Source organism: Sinohyriopsis cumingii, chromosome 12, assembly GCF_028554795.1.
Source record: "Sinohyriopsis cumingii isolate HCF-2022 chromosome 12, ASM2855479v2, whole genome shotgun sequence".
NCBI lineage: Eukaryota > Metazoa > Mollusca > Bivalvia > Unionida > Unionidae > Sinohyriopsis > Sinohyriopsis cumingii.
Genome location: NC_142972.1, coordinates 20,390,801 through 20,400,291, shown reverse-complemented (window position 1 = coordinate 20,400,291; position 9,491 = coordinate 20,390,801).

Below are 9,491 nucleotides of genomic sequence, written 5' to 3'. Positions count from 1 at the left end.
TGGATTGTGAAGCATTTCCTCGCACAGGATTCTAGCGCTGGTTAGTAGGTTAAGAATATCGTACATTACAATATATACTGAAATCTTGTATATCCGCTGACCAAAGAAGAGTAATTAAATAGTTGTTGTAATGATAATCGTGATTCTGCACTTACTATGGAATTTCATACGGCTAAATAAGCACCACAACGACTAGAGGCAAATAAGATATACCTTCCAGTACGTGATTCTGTCAAATAGGAATTAAAGCAACATCAGGAAGCTCAAATGGAATTTACAGACGGTACAGAACAGTTATTGAAACCAATTGTCGAACCAACCAAAACAATTACTACAAAAACAGAGACAACAAAATAGCTCTTGAAACATTACAAGTTGATATTTTTGGTCATCTTCCCGATCAACTGCCTCAGCCACCACCACCAGTTCAACCACCTCGCAATATCTCTTCAACAACCACCAAAGGTTAGGACCAACATAATATATAAATTTACCGAGGAAGTTATAACCGCTGCAAGGGACAAAGACCAAATAGTTGGTACTGTTGCGTTTGGATATGGTGGTATAGATCAATATGTAAAACCCAGCTATGTTAAAACTTTAAAAGGTGCCAATTAGGTTAAAGATGTATAATGTGCCGCTACAAATACTAAGCAGATCAAACCAGAGCAATTGTAAAACAGAAAAGGGAAGGAATACCATATTTATTTGTGGTGAATTTAGCAGCTCTCCTCTGAATCATCTCTATCTTAGTTATTAGATATTTATCTTGTGGGTCCCACACAGTCGAGCAATACTCAAGACCTGGTCGAGACAGAGTGAAATAAGCTGCACTTTTTACTTCTTCATTGTTGATTTGGAGGTTGCGGCGCAGGAAACCAAGGTTACTGTTCCCTTATTTCACTATCTTGTATATGTGTCTTTTCCAAGAGAGGTCTCTGGACAATTCATTCCTGAGATATTGTTTTTCCTGCTCATTGGCTAACATGTGCCCCTTAAGAGTATATTGGGACAAGATTTGTGATTTCTTCCTGTAAGCTCTACAGATGCTGTATTTTGTTTTGGTTGGAACAACATACTCCACGTCCTTTCCCAGAGGGACAGTTGACTCAAGTTTTCTTGAAGGATCGCATAGTCCTTGAAGGCATATATTTCCCGGTAGACTATACAATCATCTGCAAAAAGTATTGTGTTGGATTTGACACTCGTATGTAGATTATTGATGAACACCAGGAAGAGGATGGGATCCAAAACACTTACTTGAGGTGCCCCACTAATAACTGTTGCTGGGGCTGATGCTGCTTCATCTACTATAACTCTCTGCTATCTGTCTGTCAGGAAATCTCTGATCCATTTATGGGTATTATCCCTGATGCCATAGTGTTCCAGCTTACTAACGAGTCTTTCATGGGGGACACGATCGAAAGCATTAATGGAGTCGAGGAGAGAAAGGTCATACTGCTTCCCTCTGTCTAAGAATTTGGCGAGCTCATTAATTAGGATTATGAGCTGTGTTTCACAGCTTTATTTGGCACGGAAACCATGCTGGCAGTCTGTTAGAATGTTGATGTGATCTAGATATCGCATTATGTTGCTGACTATGACTTGTTCTAACATTTTCAACAGATAAATGTAAGGGAGACAGGCCTATAATTTCCAGCCTTTAAATTACTCCATTTTTGAAGATTGCTGTAACGTTTGCTGTTTTCCATACACCAAGGATATAACCTGTTGAGAGACACTTCTGGTAAATAGAACTCAAATATAGTGCACACTCTTCTGCTAGCTCTGTCAGGATCCTTGCTAGAATGATGTATACATGATGTACACACCTTCTTCAGTAACTTGTATGTCAGGCATTGGTGGGTAACGATCTCCATGTAGGCTTGGTAGATCACTCTTATCCTCTTGTGTGAAGACTGATTGGTATTGACGAATCAGTATGTTAGCCTTGTCGGATGCCTCTGAAAGTGTTCTTTAATATAATGCGGAATCATTATCATAGACCGTACTGATGGTAAACTGTTCAACCTCAGAAGCTTTCAAGAAAAACTAAGGTGACGACCGACATTGTCAGAGACTTACTATTTGATAATGACTGCGCCCTCAACGCTTGCTCTAAAGATAACATGCAACGCAGCTTTGACAAGTTACTTTATACTTCCACAAACGTTGCCTTACTATCATCACAAATAAAACTGAAGAAATGTATCATCCATCCCCAGGGAAACCGTATGTTGAGCCAAACATCACAATCAACGGCCACAAACTCAGCGACATGAGTAGGTTCACCTATGTTGGCAGCACTCTGTATCACAACGTCGTCATCGATGACGAAGTTAATGCCAGGTGTTACGTGTTTAGGTTCAAATAAACAGTAACACAGAAAGAGTGAAAACAAAAAAGTTTTTAAAATTTAACAAATATTTTATTTCCCTGGAAAATTTCTTTAAAAATGAAAAAAGGAGAACTTACGGTTTCAAGAATCAGTCCAAAATTAACCTAAGAATAATCGACGAATCAAATTGTAAAAGTCCTAGTAATAAATGTTCTAATAATTTCAAGCTAGGATCGTGATGGAAAATTGAAAATGGATGACGATGACGTATGATGTAATCAGTACTGTGCTTATCTACAGTTCATTGTGAAAATACAAATAATGGCACTCCGTGTTGGAAATCCAAATTAAATTTGTAAGTAATGTCTTTCCAAAATTTCTGTGAGCACTCCTCAAAATATATCCAGAGAAAAAAAGAATTAATCCTTTTGAAATCCAAATGATCTGAAGAAAATTATAACTCAAAATGTGGCTATACAAAATAACTTGACATCAAAACTGAGAAATCTCTCTCTAAGCATCTCTATTAAAACTAACAGATGCGCAGTAATGGAAAAACCGGAATTGCGAAATCGAAAATGGGGGTCACGTTATCGCATTCATGTCACGTACACCAAAAATGACCCTGACGAAAACCAATTAATCTAAAATAAAATAGAACTTGTGTACGAAGGTTGCTACAAATTCTGAAACAAGGTAAAGATTTAGATCAACACCTGTTGTTTACGAAATAATGATTCTGGTCAGTTAATGTTCTGGAAAAATTTAATCTCCAGTGAATAAATTTACATTATAACATCATATAATAGAATAAAAAAAATTAAAACTGACAATTCAATTAAAATAAATATGAATTAAATCAGATATATGTAACATGATTGCAAAGGTCAATTCAGCCTTCGGCAATGTGTGGAACAGAAGAGGCACTAGTCTACAGACAAAGCTGAAGGTCTACAGAACGATATAAATCTCAAAGCGACCATAAGCTTTCAAAACATGGACATTTTACCAGCGCCACACATAGAAGCTAAACCACGTGCACACAACTTGCCTCAGAGGACACTTCAACATGAAGTTGCAAGACTGGATCCCGGATGCTAGGGTCCTTGCCGAAGTAGGCATGCCCAGTATTCACACCTTCATCGTGGAGTCACAGCTGCGATGAGCAGACCACGTAGCCCACATTTTAGACCGTCAGCTTCCGAGAAGATATTTTGTATGGCGAGCTAGAACAAGGAAAACACTCCAAATGAGGAAAGAGGAAACGCTACAAGGACACCTTGGAGAAGTTGTTGAAGGAATTTGGCATAAGCACTGACACGTGTGAGCCGACTGCTCAGGACAACGGCCTGTGGCGCTCCTCCATCGGAAAAGGCGCTAAAACTTGCGAGGCCAACAGGACAGTCGCAGCAGAACAACGGAGGCAGACCAGGAAAGCCCTAATCAGCGATCCCACGATCTGCATTGTGTCATCTTTTGTCCACGCTGCCATGTAATATTCAGGGCACACATCGACCTCTTACGCTACCTGTGCACCCACAGACGTATCGATCCCCTTCAAACCTTGGCTGACAAAAGTGGTCCTCGTCGTCTCTATTGACGAAGACCATACTTGTCTAGTCCTATGACAAAGGTAGTTCAGTCAACTCAATCTAAGCAACGCTGCTTGTTCTGTAATTATTTCCATGTCAAGGATGCTAATATAAACTTGTTTTTCCACCATTATTGTGATCAGAGATCTACACATCTGAGGATAAAAAGCACGTGCTTGCTAAAACAATTCAGACATTAAATAATAAAAGAAAGAATACATTTATAAGGTTTGCACTAGTAGAATTAAATTCGATGAGAGTGCATGATAAATTATCAGTAGAACCACAGGGATTAAACGTTTTAAGATCAAACGTCTAAGTTGTGATAAAATCTTTCAAAGAAGTGTGCTGTTGTTCTCTGCATTGCTTGTAAAGAATATAAATAATTAACGAGAGAACGAATGAATTAACGAAAATGTCGAGAAAGTAATACTTACGGGCTAAACGGAATTACGAAGAAATAGAAATGAAAAGTAAGAAAGAAAGAAAAATAAAAGAAAGAAAGCGAAATATTCGAGAATTTAACTTAGCAAGAGTTATAAACATTTTATTTTACATTACAAATAATGTGACATGCTTGATCAATGAACAAGGAGACACACTGAACGTATTTACGAAATTTGTGTTGTTTTATTTTGTGAGTGGTACCATGTATACGGTTTAACAGAAAGATGGTATTTTTCAATTAGATAAAGATCAACTTGTAAAATTTGTAAAATGTATATATTAAAGCTGTAACGTGGAGGACGAAATGACCGGTTATCAATATTATTTACTTGATTTGTATGTAAAGGATGCATTGTCAACTTTGGCGTATGTATAACTGGAATTGTATATCATATTTCTCCGGCGACATATTTGAGCTGAAAAATGTATGGTCTCTCAAGACTGTGCAAACTTTGTCCGATATTTGCATTCCATCGTATGAAACTAAACTAATGTAAATATTTTTATATGCAAATAAATTACATGGACCATTCGACTAAAATACTAAAATTCTTATGTGTTAGAATAGTACAAGAAACTGTAAAAGATGTCAAGCATCAATATGTTTGTGATAAAGAATTAGAAACATTTGAAAAATTATATTTATCTAATCTTAAATGGATAATTAATGACCAACCTTTAAAACAAATAATTCTATTTTGAAAATAGAGACACAGCAATTTAATAAACTTATTTTACTAATGAAACGCAATATGCATAATAAAATATATAGCAATGGCAGATACAATTAATTTAGAAGAGAGAAAGTGTCAAAAAGATTTAAGATTGGAAGAAAGAAGAATAAGTTATAAGATATTAGGAATAATATCATGGCTAGAGTAATGGTTAGAGACAGAATTGTGTGGATTGATGAAGGAGGGGTCTTGACCATGAAATTTATTAATTTAGAAAATAGAACTTATATTAAGTAAAATGATGCCGCCTTTTATTGACAGCCAAAGTTGTTTTCTAAAGACAGTCAAAACAATTTGAGATGAAGCAAATTTGTTTTATGTGAATTTAGATAAAAATGCTAAGCTGACCCTATCGGCCTTCAAATGCTACTTACGTACCCTGACGTTCCAATACTGAATGATCTAGATAATGATTCTTAAATTGGCCCTATATTGTATACATAAGATAATAACGTTCTGCATAATTTAAAAAATCCCAGGATCGAATGAATTCATGGTAAAATGTCGAAAGAGAACTTTTGGAAATATATTGGACAGTTCCTAGTAAGGGCTATTCATTTTTGGTATGAACTTAGTGAAGCTGGTAGGATATGTATATAAACCTACGCAGTATATTTCAAACCTTAATAGCCACTTTACTTCTAAATACTTGATACAATCTTGTTCCTGTATGCTTTGCAAGCAGGATTCAAACTGTGCTCCCCACAATTATTCACATAAGGATTAAACAGGGCTTTCTAAACGTATGATATATTGGACAGGACGCAAGAAACATACGTTTCAAATGTTTTACACCCAAATACAATATTCCTGGACTGCTTCTTTTTCACTGTTTTGTGACACAGATTCATTGACATTTGTTAATAAAATTATGCATTGTTAAATATTGAAAATAATATTTTGGTTTACTTTACAAATATAATGATAATTGACAAAATTCGATGTTGATTGTTTCCATTTTTGCTGATCAATGCTAACGATGACGAGACATTAGTTTCACACACACACACACACACACACACACACACACACACACTCTAATAAGTAAACATTCCAGTGTACAGTGTCGAAGTCTGATGTATGCTGATAACCTGTGTTCCGATAATAGACGTTTACTGTATCTTGTTGAGGGTGTATACGTGCATGTAAGTGTGTGTATGTAGATGTATGGATATATCTAATATATTAATGAAATGCTTGTTCGCTCTTGTGACAGATTTGATTTATTGTATGTATCAAAATTACCACCGTCAATTGATATAACAAACATAAATGCAAATGTATATATTTACTGGTGGCCTCTCAGCTGAATATAAATAAAGAACCATAAGATGAATCCAGTTTTGATTTCGAGATTTATTTGCATTTTCCAATGCAAAATTATATAATATTACATATCGTGTTAATCATTTTATAATTGTAACATGACATAAATATAATAGTCATGTCATTTTATTCATTGAGAAAGAACCGTAACCGCTAAATTTGGATAGAAGAATCCCCTTGTTGAAAGCGTTTAACTTGTGTAGCTACCTTAGCCAGTTAACTAATGCTGTACTTCAATGCCGGCCATACTCAGGTAGACATATTGGTGTTACTCCAGTAGACACGAAACATTGAAATAAAACAACATTGTGTATCAAATGTTGTATAGATATTTGGCATTTATCTACGCTTTTCTTGCTAATACCTCTATACCAGATTATTTCTAAATTTCTTTTCCACAATCGACGATATTTTCTATACACATAAGGGTCTAAATATCGCTACCTGTAAAAGCAGCAACCACATGTAACTGTGATGTTTGATTCATTCGGGTAATGCGACAAGACCACAGTTGATTCATGGTAAGTTGACTCTTTGGTAGTAGTTAGAAAATTTAGATTTTAATTGGATATAAATTTGATTTCATATCGAGAGGTGCACGCCCTAGCAGCATCTCGGAGGATCTTGCTACAAAGGTACAAGTGTTGACAGTATCTTGGGTCTTGTTAAAACGCAAACGTTTTAGCAGTAGCACGTAGTATCCTGTTTAAAAGTGCACGTCTCTGCTGAAGCTTGGAATAGCTTAATACAGAGCTAAGTCTTAACAGTATATCGGACACTGTTGATTAGTATACCTGTTCAGAGTATCTCGGAGTATTTTATAAAAAGTCGACGTCTTGGCAGTATCTTGGAGTATATTAATACCCGTACACCTCTTAGCAATGTCTGGGAGTATCTCGATCAATTGTTTAGTTTATATAAATAATTAGTTATCACTATCTTTCCGCTCTGAAAGCGGTAGTTCTTGGAACAGATTACGCAAATCTAACAGCCTTATAAAGTGGTTCCTAGTATGTCTAAATAATATTAATCTTCATTATTTCCTACATATTTTAAGAAAGTTATTCTGAATCTTTTATACATTTTTCAAAATAAACTGAATTGACTAGTTAATTGGTATACCAATGTATCGGCTACAGCCCGAATTCGGACTAGTGATGAGGGTTTCGTAAATCAGACACGCGACCCGAATTTGAAATTAATCGGATATATATTTAAAACTGTAACGTGGAACATAATACAAATTTGGAATATCCTTTGTATTGCGATGTTCATTTAAGGTGTATATGAAAATAAGTTTCTTTTCCAACAACATAAGATTTGCTTGCATTTATAGTTTATACTCTGATTTGATCATTAGATTAGTAAGTATGGTTTGGGGGATATTAATAGATTTCAAAGACTGATCTATAATGGTATTACTAAAATTATGTATTAAATATATTTACCTCTTGGTATGATTAAATTATGTATATTTATCTATATTGTAATGCCTCCTCCCGTATGTCTTCTAAGCTGTTTCCTTGACCTTTCACGTAGTGAGCCTAATGATCTAAGGTGTTAGTGACATACTGAGATTACGTCTCTGTGCCTTTTTAACAGAAATTTCGGAATTATTAATTTTCAGCGCTCTTGAAATATATAACATGATTTTAGCTTCGCCGTCCGGCCATTTTTAATCTTGAGATTCTTCAAGACCCTAGAAGATCAAATTACCCCTCCTTAACTGGTCTTTCTGGGAGTTCTGCTCTACTGTTTGACTTGTTCACATTTTAATCTTTGTCATGTGGGAGTCTGTCACCTTATCGTTCTTTTTAGTCTCTTGTTCTCCCAAACTAATTGTATATTCTGCAATATTAGCTGATTAACAATTTTCGTACAGAGAGAAAATCTAACGTCTAACAATTTAACATGGTTTCTAATGTCAAACATAATCGGAATAATATCAGAGATGGAAGGTTGAGTCGCAAGAACACCCTTTCAGAGATATAACAGTTAGCCAACTGTGTAGTACTTCTCTTGTTGGTTTTAATGTCATCATCATGGTGACCACTACCCTTGTCGAACCGTGATTAAGCTGAATATTTTGCATCAAACACCTGCAGATTGTACATTTGCTTACACTATATTATTCTCTATACCAGTTTTATAAAATGTTTTATCTGCTATGATCAGATAATTTAATTCATGGTGATGTTTAGTATTAGTCATAAAAATACTTGTATTTCAATTTCCCATGTATAATGTACCGAACTGAACTTTTAGTGTATTTGAAAAGACCTTAATAAGTAAAATAAGTAAGCCTATATCCGTGTGGTACAGTAGAATGTTGAACCTCAATACAGCAACAATATATGTTCGAATCTAGGCATAGGGTTATAATCTTGCTTCAAAGACTGTCTCTTAAAACAGAGGTAAAGGTTAAACTAAATGGTTAACGGTTAAACGGGTAAGTCACATTAGTAATCAGCGATGTATAACATTCTTCCATATATCCTAAACATCGATGGTCCTCGGGAAAAGGTAGATAAACAAATCACGTCAAGCTAGGTCAAAGGTTAAACGAAGAATTAAAGATCATTAAAAAGAATCACACAACATAGAATCATCTATATTAGTTAGATGACGTAACTACGTTAAATGAATATTTCATACCTATGTATATTGTGCACACAGTGTAAATTAGTTTTCTGTTTGCTAATTGTAATTGCTGTCATCCACAAAACACGTAATAGAAAATGTACTTCTCCTGAAGAAGTTAAAATAAATGAGAACGTAAAAGGTTTTCACCAAAAATTGTTAATTTGTTACACGAAGCTATACAGCTACAGTGATTGCGATAAACGTTGACTTTTTTAAAATTACTTATTGTTTTAAAACCCTGGATAATAAGAGACTCCTCCTGAACACTTTTAAAAATATTTGCCAAGGTTATCTTCATTTTTGTCTCTTCTTCGATATTTGCTCAGATCTTTGTCTGTAACAACGATTGCGTTGAGCATCACGTGCATTATGTACGAATAATCCGCTGCATTAATTAATAAAGAACGTCAG